Source organism: Macrotis lagotis, chromosome 1 (assembly GCF_037893015.1).
Source record: "Macrotis lagotis isolate mMagLag1 chromosome 1, bilby.v1.9.chrom.fasta, whole genome shotgun sequence".
Taxonomy (NCBI): Eukaryota; Metazoa; Chordata; class Mammalia; order Peramelemorphia; family Peramelidae; genus Macrotis; species Macrotis lagotis.
This window is the reverse complement of record NC_133658.1, coordinates 794,765,050-794,777,001: the sequence shown is the minus strand read 5'-3', so window position 1 is coordinate 794,777,001 and position 11,952 is coordinate 794,765,050.

The window sequence follows — 11,952 nt, the reverse complement described above, 5'->3', positions numbered from 1 at the left end:
GAAATCAAGTTTCTTGGTTCCTAGTCCAATACTCTTTCTGCCATTCAATTTTTCTGAGGAGATCTGTCAGAGTAGAGGAGGGAGGGAGGGAGGGAGGGAGGGAGGGGGTCAGTCTCATGTCCTTGTCCCAAGATCAAGGCCTTCTTAAACTCGGCTTTCTCCCTTCCTGTTCTACCTTCAGAGCCAGCTGGAGACTGCTACAGAAGGCGCTGACTTTAACTTCTCAGAACGTTCATTTGTTCAAAGCGAGCAATTACTAATTAATTGGCGAGGGGCTGGAGTTCCCATCCCAGAACTGAAGCATGGTGGATCTGGCCATGTGTGCCTGAATGAGGATAGGGGGTTGTGGTGATGGGGGCTGGCACTTCCCGATTGTACCATCTGGCTGTTGGAAAATAATGAGCAGGTGTCCAGTTTGGGGAACAGGTAATTGCTGACGGACAGAGCTATATATTTCTGCATATGTTCCTGGAGCCCATCTGAGTCCCAGAGTAGCAGGGGGAGGAAGTGGGATTTGTTATAGTCAGATGATAATGAGAAAACTCTCTAGGGTAAACCTACTTTACTTTTAATTTTTCCATTTGCATGGTACTTTATACCTTTCAAAAAAAACTTTCATACTCAGATTTTGTTGGGAGGTAGGCAAGTTTTATTAGACCCATTTTACAGATGGAGAAACAAAGAAACAGTAAATATAAGATTTACTTAAAAACTCAGGCATTCCAAATCTGTTCTCTTCCAATGACATTTCAATGCTCCTGCCTTTAGTTAGGGACATCAGTTCTTTGACAGCTCTACCCAGTGCAAGGACAGAGCACGGTGGTGGGGTTAGTGTGGATCAGAATATATTCCAACTGAGAATTTGGTTTTACTAGGAAAAGTGGCAGTCTACCTTTCAAAGAGACTCAGGAGCAGACTGTCTTAAAAAACTGGGAGGAGAAGGTTGAGGAGTGCCATTTTGACAGGGTTCTTGTCAATGGCTGGGCAGGAGAGTAGTCTCACCGGTTGCTATTTAGAGTGCTGGGCCCAGAGACAGGAAGATCTGAGTTCAAATTTGGCCTCAGACACTTAATAGTTGTGTGACCCTGGACAAGTCACTTAACCCTATTTGCCTCAGTTTCCTTATCTATCAAATGAGCTAGAGAAGGAAGTAGCAAACCACTCCAGTATCTTTGCCAAGAAAACCCCAAATGTGGCTGGTTGTTGTCCTTCATTCCTGAAAAGGATCAAAATGACATCACTATGCAAGAGTCAAGTTTCAGTGTCTCCTAATGTGGCTGCTCAGAGCAATACAAACTTGGAAAGCTCTACCACAGATGAGGAAAGATAATCCATTTGGGATTGATTCTCTAAATTTGTGCATCTTGTGATTCTTTTGAAGTTTCAATTCTACTTTGCTCATAAAGCAAAATAGAATTCTTTGATGGGTACATCCAAATGAGGTCACTAAAAGTAAAAAACTACTGCACAACAATAACAACAAAGCAATTTGCAGCAGGTGCTCTAATGGGTGGAGCTGGTCGAGGGATTAGACATCCCACAGTGCAAGCCAAAAGAGGCCTGAGAAATACTAAGATGCTGATCTCCACTAAGATGCCATGAGGAGGAAGAGTGCCCCTCCCACAGAGTGTCCCCCCTCTCAGAAAGTGTCCCCCCCTTCCTTATTTCTCTATCCTGGGGTAAAGCTTTGATGACCCCCTGCTCTAGTTACATTCTGGTCTGTGAATTTGTGTGACTATGAGTGTAGAATGAGTTGGTCTTCAGGGTAATATATGTATGTGTCTCATTCTTGGGCAAATGCCTGTTCAAGTGTACCTCCACATATCATAATCATCTCCATCCTCAGTATAAGAGGCATGAGTCCCATGGAGGCAATTATACAAGCCTTGTCTATGCCCTATGGGAGTTTAAAGTCTAAGATAAATGGATGTGAAGAACGTATGCAGAACACATAGACAACTGAATAATAAACTTTCAGTAAATGTACTAGTAGTTAGAGAATGCTAATAGCTGACATTTATAAAGTCCTTTAAGGTTTTCAGGTCCTTTACATTCATTATTGTATCTGAAACTTGCCAAAAACCCCCCCAAACAAACCAAAACAAAACCCTGTGAAATAGGTACCATTGTTACTAGTGACTCCCACTTCCAACCTTTTTTTTTGGTGGGGGGGGTTGCTATGAATTCTTTAGTCTGGGAAACTCAAAGTGAGGAATTCCTCTGCTATTCCAAGGCAGCATCTGGAGCCCTGAAGAAGTGAGTGACTTGTCCAGGATCCTACATCTAGTCTGTGTCAAAGGTTGACCTTAAAGTCAGACTCTGAGGCATCTACATGGCTCAGCGGATAGAGTGCTAGACCTGTAGTCAGGGAGACCCAGCTTCAAATCTCACCCCAGATACTTACTAGTTATGTGACCTTAAGCAAGTCACTGAAATCTCTGCTGCCTCAGGTTTCTCATCTGTAAAATGAGAACGATAATAACACCTATTCCCTAGAATTATGAGGATAAAATGAGAATAATTTGTCAAGGCTTTTGTAAATCTTATGGCAACACATAAATGCCAGCTATTATTATTATTAATATCATCTGAGATTGGCTGCACTATACCACAATGTCTCTATGTTCCTTCCATTGAAGAAGGAATTGAGGCTCAGAGTGAATATAACTTGTCTATAGTCACACAGTTTGTCAGGAGTAAATTTCTAGCCTGTTTTTCTTCCAGTAATCTTTCTACTGTCCCACATTACTTGTAAGACCTTCATTCAGGCTATAGAAATCAGGAATGGATGGATTTGTGGGACAGTGAAAGGAATGAAGGGGCAGTTATTACTGTTTTGTGCTTATAAACCATTGCCCCTACCATTTTTTCCTGTATGGGTGTTTTTCACTGTAACTGTTTGGGTGAATATAGGTCTGTGTGAAAATAGATTTGTATGACTAGAGGTGTGAGAATGGGTTTTGTGAATGTAGGCGTGTATATCTATGTGAATATAGGTGTGTATTATGAGTACAGGTCTCTGTATAGGTTTGTGTTTGAGTGGGTGAATATATGTGTACAATTTCTCTTTGTGAATATGTATCTGTGTGTCTGAGGGGAGATGCTTGTGGTGGTAGTGTGGGTCTCCTGTGTCTGTTTGAATCTATAGTAGGTTGGCCCTTGTCCCATTGGCACCCCCCAGCTTAGCAACAGCCCTGGGTCCCCTGTGGATGTGCCCAGCTGGTCCTTAGAGAAAGCCCAACACCTCCAAACCAGCTGTCTTGTTGGCTTTTGTCTCTCTCACTCACTTCATGGGCCTCCTGATGCCTCTAGTTGTCATGGAAACCAAACTAGGTCTGATTCTTTCTGCCACCTCAGGTCCCTGAGCTGGGACCATTCTGGGTCAGAGCCACCGGGGTGAAGACTGAGTTGGGGGCTATAGAGAAAGGCAAATCATGAACCCTTAGAGACCATACCTTGGGAATGCAAACAGTCTTCATTCAGCTCCTCCCTCAGGCCCCTTTGTCTCTTTTCCAAATAAGACAGCAGATCTCTCCAAACAAAGCCACTGGGGTCAATGCTGGCCTTGAGTCAGCACTATTGACTCTATTATTAAGAGTGCCCAAGCGGTTGACTCAAAAAAACACTGACCCAAAGAAAATATCTAAGGCATATGCTAATTTTATTTCACTTTACATACATTTGCATTTCATTAATTTCATGTGTTAAATAACATTTCTTCGAGAGACAGCCTGGTGTAGTGGATAGAAGGTAGAGCTTGATGTCAGGAAGGTTCAAGTTCAAATTTAGTGGGACACAGGGCAAACCTGGCTCTAAGAGACTTTCAAGCACTACAAGTGTCAGTAGGTTACTGTTCGGTCAGGTCTAGGGCAACCCTACCTGTTCTCTAAACATCAATTCTGAGAGTAGTTTGGTTTATGGACTCTACAGACATATTGTTACAAAGATCCCAATGAGTTCAGAGGTCCAATCCTTACCTAAAACATCTCCAAGAGCTTTTGTAGCAATACCTCTAGTGATAGAGGGCTCCTGATCTTGCTAGACAGCAGTTCCATTGTTGGACAGCTCTAATTGTTAGAAAGTTCTTCCTTATGTTGAAATGAAATCTGCCTTTTTTGTAATTTTCTTCCATTAGTCCTAGCTTTGTCCTCTGGAGCCACATGGGATGAATCTAATCCCTCTTCTTCATAACAGCTTTTCAAATTTCTGAAGACAGCTATCGTCTCTTCTCTTCTCCAGGCTAAAGTCATTTAACTATTTCTCATAAGATAACTGTTTTAAGTTTCCACTCTCCCAGCCATTTACCTCTAGATAAAGCTTGCCAAGGTTCTTCTTATAATACAAAGCCCTGAACTGAACAGAAAAATAACTAGATCTGCCTAGTTCTGAGTACAATAACATGTAGCTATTGATTCCCTGTTCTGCATTCTTCAGGTGAGGTCATATTCTCCACCAAGGGAGAGATCAGCACCCATGCTCCCAGTCCTATATCATATTGCCCTATTCTTGTCAGTCTTTTCATAATTCCATCCCCCAACCCCATAGCAGATACTCTCAATATGCCTGAGGTCTTCCTTTCCTAATATTTCAGGGATATCAATGTTATTCTAGATAATCTTTCTGTTTTCTTTCAACTTTGATACTATATAATCTTTATGGTATCTTAGATATTATTCCTTACCTGCAAGTTTTCACTGTTAAGATACTGCGGGCTACCTCTACTTATTATCTGCTGCTTCATTGCTCTTTGGGACATCTATAATTGTTTGAGTAGTTTTTTTCTTCTTCTTCTGAGATCCAGATGTCCCAGATTTTCAGATTTGTGATATCACTATGAATGAAAAACTACATATTTACACTTGGGGGTGTAAAAACAAAATGAAGACAATTCTGATTTTTAACTTAAAGGAATGTTGGTATTGATTTTGATTATGGTTCCCAAAGCAAAAGGTAGAGGTGTTGGGGAAGAGAATAGTTCTACCAGAAATTCAGATAACATAGGATGAAAGTATATGGTTGATTTTTGAGCCAATCGGATAGAATAAGATCTTATTTTTGTTCAGTCATTTTTCAATTATGTCTGACTCTTCATGACCCCATTTGGGGTTTTCCTGGCAGAGATACTGGAGTAGTTTGCCATTCCCTTCTCCAGCTCATTTTTCAGATGAGGCAACTGAGAGAAACATCATTAAGGAACTTGCCCAGGGTCATACAGCTAGGAAATGTCTGAAGCCAGATTTGAATTCAAGAAGATGAGTCTTCCTGTCTTCCAGGTCAATCACTCTATGAATTGTACCATCAAGACATTATTCCATGACATACTTCTGGACTCTATATAAAAATAGTCTATTAACTGGCTATATATTAATGGAGACTCAAATGGACTCTACAGTTTATATAAACTCCAAGATTTTTCCCATAGACAAGTCTCCCCCAAGGCTTATTTGTGGAGTTGGACTGCATGAATATGTGTCAGACTTTACAAATATCTCAATGAATTTCATCTTTAAGAAGTGTGTGCTACAGGAGAGCCAGCCTTAGTTGGAAGGAAGCCTTGGTTCAAATCCTACTTCTAGCATAAGTTGACTCTTCCCTTCCCTCCCCCTTTCCCTAGCTCCAACTCTCCCCCATTCTCAGTTGCAATATGGTTTCTTATATGCATTGGTAACATAATATCTCAGGTCAGGGGGAAATAAACCAAAATCTTATTAACCTTCTTGGTTTTAGCCTGTTAATTTAACCAAAAACCCTGTTTTGGGATTCTTATTGTCATCCAATGTATCCCTCATAGTCCATCATCATCTTTAAAGTTTATAAAGATGACCTTAATGTCATTCATTATCTATGTTATTTATGGGAATGCTGAACAAAATTGGGGCTAGAATGCTCTCTCCTGAGTTAATATTGATCCATGGTACAATCAGATGAATTTGAATCTGCTTGAGCTGTCATAATCACAGAGTAACTGAGTTGTTAGTGACTTTGTCAAAAACCTCAGTGAATTCTTCTTACACTATAGCTACCTTGTTTTTCCAATCAAGCACTCTGGTAATCTTATCAAAAAAGAAAAGAAATAAGGTTAGTTTGACCTAACTTGGTTTGAGTGAACCCATAGTGGTTTCTATTAATCTGCTTCCTTTTTGGAATACTCACAAATTGTTCATTTGATAATCCATCTCAAGATAGGTTAGCTTAGGTTATCCCTTAGTTTACAGAGCTTCCCTTCTTTGGAAAAAAAACCCTTCAATTTCCTATTCTTCCATTCTTCACAGTTCTTATTGGTTTTATAATGATGAGTTATAAATGAGGATTATTGTCTATTATGAGTCAGACACTGTGTTAAGCACTGAAAATACAAAAAATGGTGAAAAAGAAAGTGTTATCTCAGTTATCTTATGGTAACAGTAAAGCATGAACAGATTGTCATATTAACTTATGAAGAAATCAAGTTTCTGAATTTGCTATGTGACAGGCCTGTCTCCTTTTCTGGTCATATAAATCCTTGATGATAACTTTTATACCACCTCTTAGATGAAAGTTTAATTCAGGCTTAATTTAAAAAAAGAAGCTTTACTAAATATGAAACAGAGGAGAAATCTATAGCATCTGGAAAGAGAATTTGTCAAGGAGTCGGTAATTGTGGGTAAGCAGTTAGACGGTGCAGTAGAGTGCTAGACTTGGACCCAGCCTCAGATACTTTTTAGCTGTGTCATTACCCTGGAAAAAAATCATCTAACCTCTGTTTGCTTTAATTTCTTCAGCTCTAGAGTTACAAATAAAGTGCTATCCTAGGTTTAAGGGGTAAGATCTTTACATATAAAAATCCTTCAATGCCTCCTTAGTCTGACATTCATGGACCTTTAAGATCTGATCCTGACCTATTTTTCCCAGTCTTCTCTCATCCCACATCTATTGTACTCTAAACACCAACCATGCTTCACTGAGATCTTGAGGTCTCAATCATATTTTGTATTTTCCCATTTCCAAGTCTTTGTTCATGTCATTTCGTCTCCTGGAATGTCCTCCCAATCATCTCCACCTGTCCAAATTCTACCTAGTACTCAATTCTGAGAACAGGTACTCTTCCCAGATTTTCTAATCCAGAGGAAGATGATAGGATCATAGATTTAGATTTCAATTTCAATTAGAATTATTTAAATTATTTAATTCAAAGATCATTTAGTATAATCTCTTTATTTTATAGGTGAAGAAATCCATGTTGAGATCAATAGAGTATAAGTGACTTGCTCAAGGCCATCATACTTGGCTACTTTTAAGAGAGAACAGACATTTTGGGTAACATTTTTGGAAAGTAACTGTTTAAAGGAGGTACATTATATTCTACATATACATATGATTTGAGAAATATCTATGAGGTTTTACATCAATCTTATGTGTGCTGGTTCATGTATTTTTATTATTTGATTTAGGCATACAAGTTAATACAATATGCTTACACAATAATTACTGATGTTTTCCACTAGGCTGTTGTTTTGATCCATATGTATGACCTTGAAGCAAAGGGTTGAAGAACTGCTAAAGTCTTTTCCTATTGGTACCTGAGTATGGTGGCCTTATCAGATAAGATAATTGATCCCTTGAATTGCAAGAAGAACCTGGGCCAGAGTGTGAAGTGAGACTTGGGTAAGGAAGGAGTTTGGCAAGGGTGGGGGAGGTACAAGTAGGGTCTACCAGTGGGGCTCTGTGCTTGGACAGGGGAGAAGTTTGAGAATTCTGGGTTTGAGAGAGGATCCAGTACAGAAGCACAGACTTTTGAAGTTGATTTGGTTGAAGAAATCCTTTAGTACTGATCTTGAAATGCTGAATGAACTCCAAGTGGAGAGCTTTCTTATTTCTGCCCAGGCTTGCATGATCTCCCCAAAGTCTGCTGATTAAACTCCTCTTAAGGAATGGATAGCTTTAGAATCCTATATCTGGGACTCAGAGGCTGGGAGCTTGTCCAGTACCAGCCATTGTGGTTGGTGGACCATAGGAGGTAGAAGAACTGGGTCAATTTCCTCTAGTGAAAGGGAGCTCCCTTTTCCCATATTAATTGACTTATTAAATCCCTTTGCCTCAACCATCCTGGGACAAATTTACTTATGGCTCACAAGTCTAGTTTTTCTCAAAAGGGGGATGGACTGGTAAAGAGAGTATTTATTGTACAATATGAATCATCTTTGGGATGGGAATGGCCCAGAAAGAAATGCTAAACACAGAACAGTTATATTTTATATTAACATAATTTATAGGATTCAACAACTTAAATCATAATAGATGCATTTGACTGGGAGGTTTAATATTTAAGCTTTATTAGGACATTTTGTAATACTGATGATTAGGTCTTTTAAATTTCACCTGGGCATTGCATTGTCCAAACACTTTGCTAGCAAAATGACCAGATTCAAATTGACCCTCTTCTCTTTGATAGTTAAGCTTTCTCTGTCCTAAGCCTGGACATTGTAGTTGCTGCACTAGAAAGCCTTCTAGGACCATTTGGAACTCACAGGGTTTCAGTGTCCATCCTGGATATCTTCTAGGTGATACTCAAACCAAAGATTAGGAAAAGAGGCAGAAGTGGTCATGTGTTCATGACTAAATAGAAGTTGGTGAGTGAACAAGTCTCTTTCCCTCCCAACTTTCAGCAAACTGGGTTGGTTCTTGGTTCATTTGGGTCAGCAGCTAAGTTGGGGATGCTGTTACTTCCCATTACAAGTTCCTTAGATATGCACCTCTAAAAATGTGATTCCAAAGTTCCTACATTATTGACTAGAAACTGACAGGGAAAGTCTGTTCATTCTCTGAAAACCTACTAGAAAGAGTGAATTGACTCCATGCTTGTGGTGACAACTCATCCTTGCTCTAAATGTTATTTATCATAATAAATGCATTTGACTGGGAGGTTTATGTATACACGCAGCCCCTGTCTCAGTCTCCTCATTTGCATATATAATATATTACATGTACATATACCTGCAGCCTCTCTTATTAAATAGTAAGTTCCTAGAAGACAATCTTTAAGCACTTAATTAGCAATTTTCTTGTGCTCAAAAGTGTACTTCCATAGAAAGAACATTGGACTTGGAGTTAGAAGATCTACGTTCAAAGCCTGACTGATACTTGAAAGTTCTGTGATCACAGACAAGTTGTTTTACCTCTCTGTCTCAGTTTCTTCATTTGTTAAAAAGTACTTGATAGAGGCAGCTAGGTGGAGCAGTGGATAGAGCACTGGCCCTGGAGTAAGGAGTACCTGAGTTCAAATCTGACCTCAGACACTTAAAATTTACCTAGCTGTGTGGCCTTGGGCAAGCCACTTAACCCCATTGCTTTGCAAAAACTTTTTTAAAAAAGGTACTTAATAAAACCTTTACTCCTTCCCTCCCATGCTTTTGTAAAGAAATCATTTGTAAGTCTTGGTGATCTATTTATTTAGGTTATTTATTAGGAACAGGGTGGCATAGTGAGTAGAGAGAAGAGAAGACCAGTTCTGGAGTAAGAGAAATCTACTGACTACATCACCATGAGCATGTCACTAAGAAAGGTGTGGTGCTGATTCCTAGGGTGTAGGGAGGTTATTCTTCTTCCATGAAGTGCTTTTCCTTTATATAACTTATTTTTAGAATCTCTCATCTGGTCCCTAGTATATGTAAAAATTATTGTTAATGTTGTGTGAGGCAGTGTAGTGTGATAGCCAGAGCCAGGACCAGGAGACCTGGGTGGAAGTCTAGTTTTCTGACCCTTAGGAGGTACAATGGGTAGATTATAGGACTGCTTTATCTCAATTTTCTCATCTGTAATACACACATACACATATATCTGTATATATGTATAGATGTATCTATACACACACACACTTGTATTTAATATCTCTGTCTCAGTTTTTTTTATCTGTATTGTAAGATGCATAGATACACACACAGATGTATATACAGGACCTCTTTGTCTCAGTTTCCTCATCTGTAATATATACATATATATACATATATAATATCTGTGTATATGTATAATGCATATACAAGATCTCTTTGTTCCAATTTATTTTTCTGTAATATATGTGTATAAACACACATATATACACACACATGACAACTTTTATTTGGTTTCTTTATCTGTATTATAAGGAACATGTATATACACATATACATAGATGTACACACACTTGTATCATATCTGTGCCTATATATACAGATATCTACAAACAGAATTTCTATCTCAGTTTCCTCATATGTAACATGTGCATACATATACACACATATATTAATGACCTGTCTCAGTTTGTTCACCTATAATGTATGTGTATGTGTACATATATGTACACAACCTATATGTTTCAGTCTCCTCGAATGCATATACAATATATTAATGTATATATGCAGCCTGTTTCAGCCTCTTCATCTGCACACATAATATAGTACATGTATGTATATATGCATCCTCTGTCTCAGCCTCTTCATCTGCATATATAATATATTACATGTGTGTATATATGCATTCTCTGTCTCAGTCTCCTCATCTGCATATATAATATGTTGCATGTACATATATATGCATCCTCTGTCTCAACCTCCTCATCTGCATATATAATATATTACATGTACTTATACATGCAGTCTCTGGCTCAGTCTCCTCATTGCCACATATAATATGTTACATGTATGTATACATGTAGCCTCTGTCCCAGCCTCCTTATTGCCATATATATTACATGTACGCATCCACGCAGCCTCTGTCTCAGCTTCCTTGTCTTCATATATAATACATTACATGTATGTACACATGCAGCCTGTCTCAGTTGCTTCATCTGCATATATAAATTACATACACATACACATGTATCCTCTGTCTCAGTCTCCTCATCTGTAATATATGCATGTGCATATACATATGCATATGCACACATATGATACCTGCCTCTGCATATATCTGTCTATACTGGCTACACTGTCTCCCTAATTAGAATGCCTCTAGGTCAGACATAGCCTGTTCTTTATTTAATCCCTTACAATGCTGTGCACAATACCTGTGCTAGGGACTGTTCTGAGCAAGCATTTGGGATCCCCAGCCTTGCTGCTACTAATTAGCTGTTGAAAAGTCACTCAGTCAGGGTCTGGGCCTCTGTTTTGTCATCTGTAAAATAGGGATCATGCCACTTGCACTTGCAACCTCAATGAGAATTTGAAGAAAAGGGTTTTAGAAATCTGGAAGTGTGCCGGGCCTGGAATTATGAATTCAAATCAGGCCTTCCTAGATTTGTGACCCTGGGCAAGTCACTTTACCTACCTTGGTCTCCTCATTTGTAAAAAGGGGCATAATAATAGTACCTTCCTCCCTTGGGTTGGCAATAGAATGATTGTAAAGAGCTTTGCACAGGGTCTGGCACATATTGAGTACTATATGAATGCTAGCCATCATCATCATCATCATCATCACAGAGTGAAAAGGATGTTGGATCTAGGACTCAGAGAAGCTGAGCTCTAATCCTGTCTTTTACATTTACTAGCTGTGTGCCTTTGGGCAAGTTATTAGTTTTTCTGGGTTCTCACTGTTCTCATCTATAAAATGGAGTAGAAAGCAATAATTTCTAAGATCCCTTCCAGCCTAAATCTATGATTCTATTATTTTTTCTCATGTATAAGTAAGATGAGACCTGTGGATGCCTAACGTCTTTCTGGTTCTAATGGTCTAATAGTCTGCTCTGTTGGGGTGAACAGATTGGAGGGAGAATAAGAGCTGGGGAGTTTTGGTTGATCAAGGCAGTTAGATGTGGGCCAGGACTTCCTGGAAGATAGCATGGTACAATAGAAAAGAGCCCGGGCTCTGCAATTGCAGATCCTGGATTCAAATCCTGATGCTGGTGCTTGCCTATGGGAGCTTGGCAAGTTATTTAGTCTCCCTGGGCTTCAGTTTTCTCACCTGTAAAAGGGGGAGAAGGGCTATCTGGTTTTTGAGAGT